Consider the following 9,287-nt stretch of genomic DNA (forward strand, 5'->3'; position numbering starts at 1 on the left):
AACTCCCTGTACCATATCTTCTCAGGTAGCGCCTAGTGTGAAGAATCCACCTACCAATGCAGGAGATGCAAGAGATGTGGGTTTGATCCCTGGATTGGGAAGATCCCCTGGAGTAGGAAATGGCAACCCACTCCAGTATTCTTGCCTGGAAAATTCCATAGACCTCCTCTTTCAGGGAGGGTTATTAACCAACCCAAAAAGATCAGGAAAGAAAAGTAATATGAGGAAAGAGGAAAATCCAGTTATTTAAGATATCAATATATACAGTAGTGATCTCAATTCTTCCCAAATGAAATGTTCCTTCTTTTGATTACTAAAGAAACCTTAAAATTACCTAAAGAAAACAATTTCCCTTTACCATTCACCATTCATCTAGATGGCTGCTTCCCAGCAAGAGTCATTAATAAGACAAAGATAATGTAAGTATGAGACCAAACCAAATTAAACAACAACAAAAATTGCAGATTAACTTCTCCTCTTTGACAGTTATTAGACTTAAAGTTTTAGGGACTGACATTTGAAATCCTAACTTCAACGTGTCACTTGGTAAGCCTTCTGATCTCTTTTGGACAAGTTTGAGTCAAGTATGTGAATAAGATGACTCAGAGAAATATCTAATATATCTGATATCTTCATTAGGATCACAAAAGATACTGGGAGATAGGATAATGGACTGAATCCAAGGATGAGGAAAATGGTGTTTGACAGTAGCATGTACAAAACAGACGTAAGTATTTTAATAAATAGTAAGACAAGCTAGGTTGATACTGCTGAACAGTTGCCAAGAAGATTAATATGAGGTTTTATGCATAGAAATTCAGTACTTAGGAAGCATTTAAATAGTTATCATCACCTTCTGCTTTCTATTTGTCAGTCCACATCTAGAAAATTGCTCTCGATTCTAAGTAGCACATTAAAAAAAGGCAGATAGACAAGCTGAAGTGTGGAGACTAACAAGAATAATTGAAGTATTTGAAATATGCCATAGAAGGAGTGTTTGGAGACACTAGGTATATGTAGCCTAGGGAAAAGTAGACTCTGGAAGAAACCTGGTCTCTTCTTTTAAATATCTGTAGGACTGATAGGTGCAAGAGATGAGACTGACACTGTATGATCCAAGGAATGATGGAAGAATTTCTTGTGACTCGATATGAGGGAGAAATATTTAAACTATCTGAGTTCTCCAAAGACGGAATTGCTGATTAGTGAAGTGGTCTCTTACAGGTAGCAGGGAAAATTCCAACAGAAGATAAACTAGATGGCCTTTATGGCTTCTTTGTCATTGAAAATCCATGGATTTAGAATCCAAAAGGAAATCTGGCTGAAGCAAGCATCAGAAATACATTCTGCTGAAATAACACCATTTGCAGCAACATGGATGGACGTAGAAATTATCACACTAAGTGAAGTAGATCAGAATGCGAAGGACAAATCCCATATGATATCACTTACATGTGGCATCTAAAATATGACACAAGTGAACTTATCTATGAAACAGGGACAGACTCACAGAGAACAGACCTGGGGTTGCCACGGGGTGGGGGGATGGGCTGAGACTTTGGGATTAGCAGATACAAACTACTACATACAGGGTGGATAAACAAGGTTCTACTCTAGTAGCACAGGGAACTAAGTTCAATATCCTGTGATGAAACCTTAATAGAAAAGAATATTAAAAATGGATATATATCTATAGCTGAAAAACTTTATAGTAGAGAAGCCCCAGAAATACAACATTGTAAATCAATTATACTTCAATAAAATACATTTAAAAAAATTAAAATAATAATAGTGCATTCTGTAAAACTATATTGTTATAACATCTGCTCTCCTGCTCTTCTCTATTAACTTGGGTAGTTAAAAGCCAATGATATGTAATCTTGATCACCTAGCTCTATGGCTAGAGGGACTTGCATTCCTGGGTCCCACAGGACTGTGACAATTGAAGAGACAGTTCTTGGAAGATTGCCACACACAGAGCACCAAGTGGACTGCAGACTGAGGCATACCTCCAAGTCTTTCTGTGAAGGAAGTCTCTTGGCTTGTCCTTAAGCTTCTTTTTGAGGTACACACTTCAAGCCTGGCACATTTCTAGTGGACACGAAGCTATTCTCAAGGATCTCAAGGAACATAGGTTGAGGATATCATCTGATGTCTCCCTCTCTGTCTTGCTCTTGCTCACTGGTATCTCCCAGAAAAGAGTTTGCACAGATATACCTTGTTTTATTGCACTTTGCTTCATTGAACTTTGCAGATACTGTGTTTTTTTACAAGCTGAAAGTTTGTGGGAACCTGAGTCAAGCAAGTTTATCAGCTCCATATTTCCAATAGCATTAATTTTTAATTAAGGTATGTACATTGTTGTTGATTTTTTTTTAAGATAGAATGCTATGGCACACTTAATAGACCATAGCACAGGGAAACACAACTTCTATATTCACTGAGAAACAAACAAAAAAGATCATGTGACTCACTTTTTTGTGATATTTGCTTTATTGTAGTGCTCTGGAACCAAACCCACAATATCACCAAGGTATGCCTATAAACTTCTTTGCAGCCTCAATTTTTGTGACTGCCACCTAGGAATCACTACCAAAGCACTGAGCAGCAGGAATTACACTTGTGATCTCAGCAAGGCTGTATATATTTGTAGCTTTTAAAAGCTGATGTATGAGGGTTTAGCTTCCAGCCAGATCTGGGTGCTGAGATCCTCCCCTTAAAGACACTGACAGATTCTGGCACATCCTCAAATACTGGGAGCTATTAAAAGTATGATAGGCTGCTTGGACAAGCACAAAAATTTAAGAGATGACAGAGCTGGGACAGGGTTGAACAAGAAGGTTCACCTCCTACACAAGGCTGCTCCTCCAAGACCAGGAGAGATAGTTGTTTCATCCATATAGGAACCAACACAGAATGCCAAGAAAAAACAAAGAAACAGAGGAATATGTTCCAAATGAAAGAACAAGAGAAAACTTCAGTAAAAACTGATAAAATGGAGATAAGTAATTTACCTGATAAAGTAATGAGTGGTCATATGATGTTTGCTGAACTGGGGAGAAGAATGGATGAACATGTGAGAACTTCAAGAGAGAGATGGAAAATAGAAAAGAGTACCAAACAGGAGTCACAGAGCTGAAAGATAATTAAACCGAAAAATACACTAAGAGGAGTTCAAAACGAGACTAGACAAAGCAGAAAAAAGAATCAGCCAACTAGAAGACAAGGCAGCAGAACTCACTCAATCAGAACAGCAAAAAGAAAACAAAAATTTAAGAAGTGAAGACAGCTTAAGGGGCTTATGGGACAACATGAAATAAACTAATATTTCTGTTAGTAAAGTCCCAGACGGAGAAGAGAGAGAGAAAGAGACAGACATTGTGTTGAAGATATAATGGCTGAAAGCTTTCCTAACCTGGGGAAGTCAATAGACATCCAGATTCAGGAAGCCCAGAGATGTTCAGATAAGATGAACCTAGAGAGACCCACACCAAGACACAATATAATTGAAGTGCCAAATGTTAAAGAAACATAGAGAATGTTAAAAGCAGTGAGAGACTTTGTAAAACACTTAAACGTATTTACTTCTGATAACTTTATGAGGTAACAACACATCAACTACCATGTTGATCAACTCACATCAACTACCAAAAACCTACCTTTTACAGAAGAGCTAATGCAACTTCAGAAATTTTAAAGGAAATAATTATCAATAGCATTAGATCTAGAACAGAGAAGCTTTGATTCACGGAAGTTAAACTTTCAATCATACCTTTGGACCTTCACCGTTTGACATATCTCCTAAAATTCTCCCTGATGCTGAGATCATTAGTTGATTAATTAAAAGTCATTGAAAGCTATTCAAAGCCATAACTCATTATTCTATGATCATGGAAGTACTTTAGGAGAACAAGTGTTTGATTGTACTCCAAGTGAACAAGGAAGTTGTAAAGGGTGCTTCTCAAGAGGTCTTCAGGATACTGTGATCATTTTACTAATGGGCAGGTCATACTTTTCCATTAAATCTACCAGTCACCACACTGTGGGCAAAATTAGAGAAAAATCTAGGAATTAAGACACGCTGATGACCTCACTTGTGCACTGCAATGCCAGTTTATTCAGTTAATAATAATCGCACACACACAATCTTTTCAGGATTGATTTCCCTGGAATCTTGGGATCATGGGATGTCAAGTGACTTTAAAATTTTGGTTTTCTCCATCCCACTACTGTAAGCTATCCTCTCCTTAGCACAGAACTTGACCCCATTTAGTGACAGTGGTATGCTACCCACAATCTCCCTGGTAAACATTTACTCTGCTCTAAGCATCAGCAAAAAACAAATGGTTCTTTGTAGGCCTTCAGGCTACTACAAGTTTAACACTAATCAGATACACCTGATGTCAGGAAATAATTCTGGTTTTTTGGGTAGAAGTCTAAAAGGAGAGTTTTCTGAGGGGCTAACAAATAATTTAGGTAATTAGGTACAAAGGAGATAAGCAGAGCTAAGTTTAAGTCTCATGCTTCCCATGATTTTTTACTAATAGAGACTAATCTGAATAGTCTCATCCTTGAAAATACCTCCTCTCTCCAGGGACATACCTACCGCTTAGGGACCTCCAACATGCTGAGACTCATTCCACCATTACATCTCTGTGACGCTGGAAAAATTCAGTGGACTGTCAAATTCAGTGGTCTGTCAAACCAGGACAACAAATCTCTCCAAGTGTTAAAACAGTTGATAGCCAATATATTTATGGGGTAAGTTATGCAAACAGGTTAATAATAATCGCACACACACAATCTTTTCAGGATTGATTTCCCTGGAATCTTGGGATCATGGGATGTCAAGGGACTTTAAAATGTGATCATCTGAGCCTCCTGGAGAGACAGTAAACTGCCAAAGAAACAGGCGTAGGATGATAATTTAACATTTCACATTTTACCTGCCATATAGTGTCATCTTTGGGATTTGCAGATGCCAGTTACATCAATTAAATAGAGCACCCCATCCCCACTGCTTCCTTCAGATAGGCTGAATATACTAACAGAATATTGATAACAAAGATTTTGCTAAATAGCCACTTTTTATTTTTAAGAGTATCCCTGTTGAAAATGTAGAAATCTAAAAATACATACAAACTAAATGTGGATGCATTGCATGTATGATTTCTCTCTGCATCTGGTAACTGCATGCTATTAGCTCCACTTGGTACAACTCGCTACAGCTTGACATATTCTGGGATTTATTAAAATGTAAATGATAAAGCAGAAAAGAATGTTCAGACAATTGGATTACTCCATTGACTGAATGTTCCAATACTGTATCTATTTTTGTCAAAGCAATGGTGGCTCCTGCTGTGGAATGCTGAATGGAATATTCCATTGTGGAACATGGGGAGAACTTGAATAAAGGAAATTGAAACCTAATCACTGAATTTTTAATTCCCCTCTCCAAAAGCAACAGATTGCCAATACTTTCTAAAAGAAATTATGATAATTTTGGCACATAATTATTGGAAGGCTACCATTCACAACTAAGTATTCAGCATCTATTATTGGATCTGTGACTTCATTCATGAAAACAATGATACATTCGCTTGTTTTGCTCTTGGCCTTGGCTTGTTTTATTTACGAAATTATACAATGAACATGAATATATGTGATATGGATGGCAGTGAATATGCACAAGAGAGACATTTTCCTGATGGGAACTGTTAGTATTTATTTCAGAGAAGAGAAGGCTGGGAGGTAGGTGTCTTTAAGGACTTGAAGGGATTGGGTTTAGAGAGAATGGAGACCAGCTGTCCTTTCTCTCCACAGGGAACAAGAGAAAATGGGATTAAACTACAGCGTGAGGGATTTGGGATCGAAATGAAATAGAATTTCCCAACTGTGTAGGCTCTCAAACACTGAAATGTGTCTCAAAGGAACTATATGGACATGAGTTTTATTTTGAGTGTTAAAAAATGGAAAGGCACATTTTCACTATATGATCTTATATGGATAAAGAAGAATGGACTGGATGATGTATGGCTCCTGAATTCTCTTGATCTATGAGTAGAATATAAAAATGGGAGAGTGGTAGCTAAGAGAAGTAACTTTTTAAAATAACAGTTATTTTTCAAAGTCAAGTTTTTTCAAAGGGACAGACTGGTAACTTGTACCTATATGTGAAATGTTAAACTGAATGGAATGTCATGTAATAAGGTGGGTGGGAACAAAGACTGGGGGAATACAATACGCACTTATTTCTCCTCTACTCCCATTTCTGCTCTTTAGTAGTTCAAGTTTAAAGGCAAAATGTCCTTAGTCATGCGTGGAGTTTAACATATGTCTATTGATTTTTGAATTTGTAAGAATGTGGTGAAGGCTCCTGGGAAACTAAACTCTATCTCATTATATATATGTGTGTGTGTGTGTGTGTGTGTGTGTGTATATATAGTAAGCATATGTATATAGGTTCTATCCCTGGGTTGGGAAGATCACTTGGAGGAGGAAATGGTAACCCACCCCAGTAGTCTTGCCTGGATAATCCCATGACAGAGGAGCCTGGCGGGCTACTTACAGTCCATGGGGTTGCAAAGAGCAGACACAACTGAGGGATTAAACAACAACATATATATATATATATATATATACACACACACACACACATTACATATATATAATATGTATTTTATATATATACATGTATACATGTATATGAAAGTGTTAGTCAATCAATCATGTCCAACTCCAGCTCACCAGGCTCCTCTGGCCAAGGAATTCTCCAGGCAAGAATACTGTAGTAGGTAGCCATTCCCTTCTCCAGGGGATCTTCCCAACCCAGGGGTCAAACCGAGGTCTCCTATATTGCAGGAAGATTCTTTACCATCTGAGTCACCATGGAAGCCCATGCATGTATATACAAATATATATAATGTATACTTTATACATTATATATTTAAGTATACATTATGTATGATATATGTTACATAGATAAGTATAGGTGTATATACATATGTATATAATGTATATTTTTCAAAAAGTTACACTCTAGCAAAATAAATGTATATTGCTCACATTTAATTAGCAGGAAATTGAGCACATGGGATTAAACGCAGTCTAAATTCAATTACTACTTTAAAAAATTATCACCAGACTAGATGTTGGTTGTCTCTTGATTTGAAGATAATTATATTTTCCATTTCCTGGAGACAGCTTAGTGTAGCAGAAAGAACACCGTATTGGAGACAGAAACCAGGGGTCAGGTCTTATCTGAGTCATGAGCTGATTGACCTGGACAGCTCTTAAGTATGAGTTTCTATTCTGAGGAATAAAAAGTAAAATTAGGATATGTTAGACAGATTATTTTAAAGTTTCTCTTTTGGGTTCTAATAGGCTATCAATCATCAATACCAAAAGCTTTTAAGCTCTGAGCTCACTTCTTTCCTTTCCCCAGGGGATCTTCCCAACCCAGGGATCGAACCCAGGTCTCCCACATTGCAGAACCCAGGTCTCCCACATTGCAGGCAGATTCTTTACCATCTGAGCCACCATGGAAGCCCATACATGTATATACATATGTATATAATGTATATTTTACATATATATATAAGTATACATTATATATATGATACACATTACACACACACATATACACAAAATCTTTATAGAGAAGATTTTGTCCCCATAAAGTTAATAGTTTTCAACTTAGGCTGTGTATTAAAATCACCCAGTGAGCTTTACAAAAAATTCCCAGTTCCCAGGCTACACCACACACCAATTAAATCAAAGTCTTTTGAGGAAGCCCCCATGTATCAGCATTTTCCCACCTGGCAGTAACAATGGGCAGTCAAAGCTGAAAACTCCTGCTTTGGGCACAATGAAATAAAGATACGTTGTTTCACTATGAACTCAAAAATTGTATCTGTCTTGATACCTTCCTATGACTTTAGTACCTAACAAAGTGTCGGGCGTATTTAAAGTAGGTGCTCAGGATTAACATATTAAGTGAACTTTGGCCAATCCCTCGTGAAAGAGGGTTTTTCAAATCTGGTGTCTACACTGATCATTTTCACTTTGATCTTCTTCACTGAATAAGGGCTCAATTCTCTACTTTTGTTTGCCAGTGCAAACAAGGAAGGCAAGTAAAATAACGGGCAACCTATTGCAGTTAGCACAATTCAACTATCTTGGGGTGGATGCAAGGAAATCATCCATCTCCATATCCTTTAGAGAAGAGGCTCTTGGGGGAGCTAAGGATACATCTCCTACATGACTCCACACATTCAGGTGAAAATAAACAAAACATCTGAGTGTCCAGATGTCATTCACTCATTCATCAGATGTTTATGAAGTACTTACATCATGCCAAACACTGTGATAAACTAGTAGGCTTTCTCAATGAGGATTTTGTACCAGAATTAAACCTTCATACCCTGGCCATCTTTACATGTAATGAATCAATTTCCTTCCTATACATATAGCCTAATTTCAGTTATATATCATTGTTGAGACAATTGAAAAATATAGTCACTGAAATAATTGTTTTGCTCTGTGGGTTCAGATGACAAACTCGAGGTAAAAAAGGCTGCAAGTTTAGGAGATAAAATGACAAACAGAACACAGTACCTGTCCTTTAGAACAGTATTCTCCAATAGAAGCTTCACAGGCAGTGCAGGGGTAGAGAACCCACCTGCCCGTGCAGGAGACGCAAGAGACTGGGGTTTAATTCTTGGGTTGGGAAGATCCCTTGCAGTAGGAAATGGCAACCCACTCCAGTGTTTCTTGCCTGGAAAGTCCCAGGGGCAAAGAAGCCTGGTGGGCTACAGTCCATGGGGTCGCAGAGTTGGACATGACTGAGCACACACGCACCCCTGTCCAATACAACTTTCTCAAGGATGGACTTGTGCTGTATCTGTGCCAGTCAACACAGTAGCCACTAGACACAGGTGGATCCTCAGCACTTGAGATTTAGCCAGTGCACCTGAGAAATTGAATTTTAAATTTTACTTAATATTAAATTAATGCAGCTATATATGGCAAGTGGTTACCTTACAGGACAAGACAGCTCTAGAATATCACATTCAAATTGAGGAGATTGCTACCTAAGTTCTCATAACCTGGGTGATAAGCGCTAATATATGGTAAGAACAGAATGCTATGAAAGCACCTAGGTGAATAAGCTAGTCTTAGGGTTGAAGTGAAGACTTCCAAAGGAAGCGATTTCTAGGATGATACCTGAAGGACAAGAGATGGAGTCTGGAAGGGGTGATGGAGTACCAAGCAGAAGGTGCAGGTGT

At 37.9% G+C, this 9,287-nt stretch overlaps 1 long non-coding RNA gene across 1 annotated transcript in view; it reads right to left on the reverse strand.

Annotated features, from left to right (window-relative positions):
* Positions 1–9,287, reverse strand: part of LOC133261869 (uncharacterized) — a 251,842-nt gene that overhangs the window by 217,108 nt on the left and 25,447 nt on the right. The window lies entirely within an intron of this gene.

This window comes from Bos javanicus, chromosome 15 (assembly GCF_032452875.1).
Source record: "Bos javanicus breed banteng chromosome 15, ARS-OSU_banteng_1.0, whole genome shotgun sequence".
In the NCBI taxonomy this organism is placed as follows: domain Eukaryota; kingdom Metazoa; phylum Chordata; class Mammalia; order Artiodactyla; family Bovidae; genus Bos; species Bos javanicus.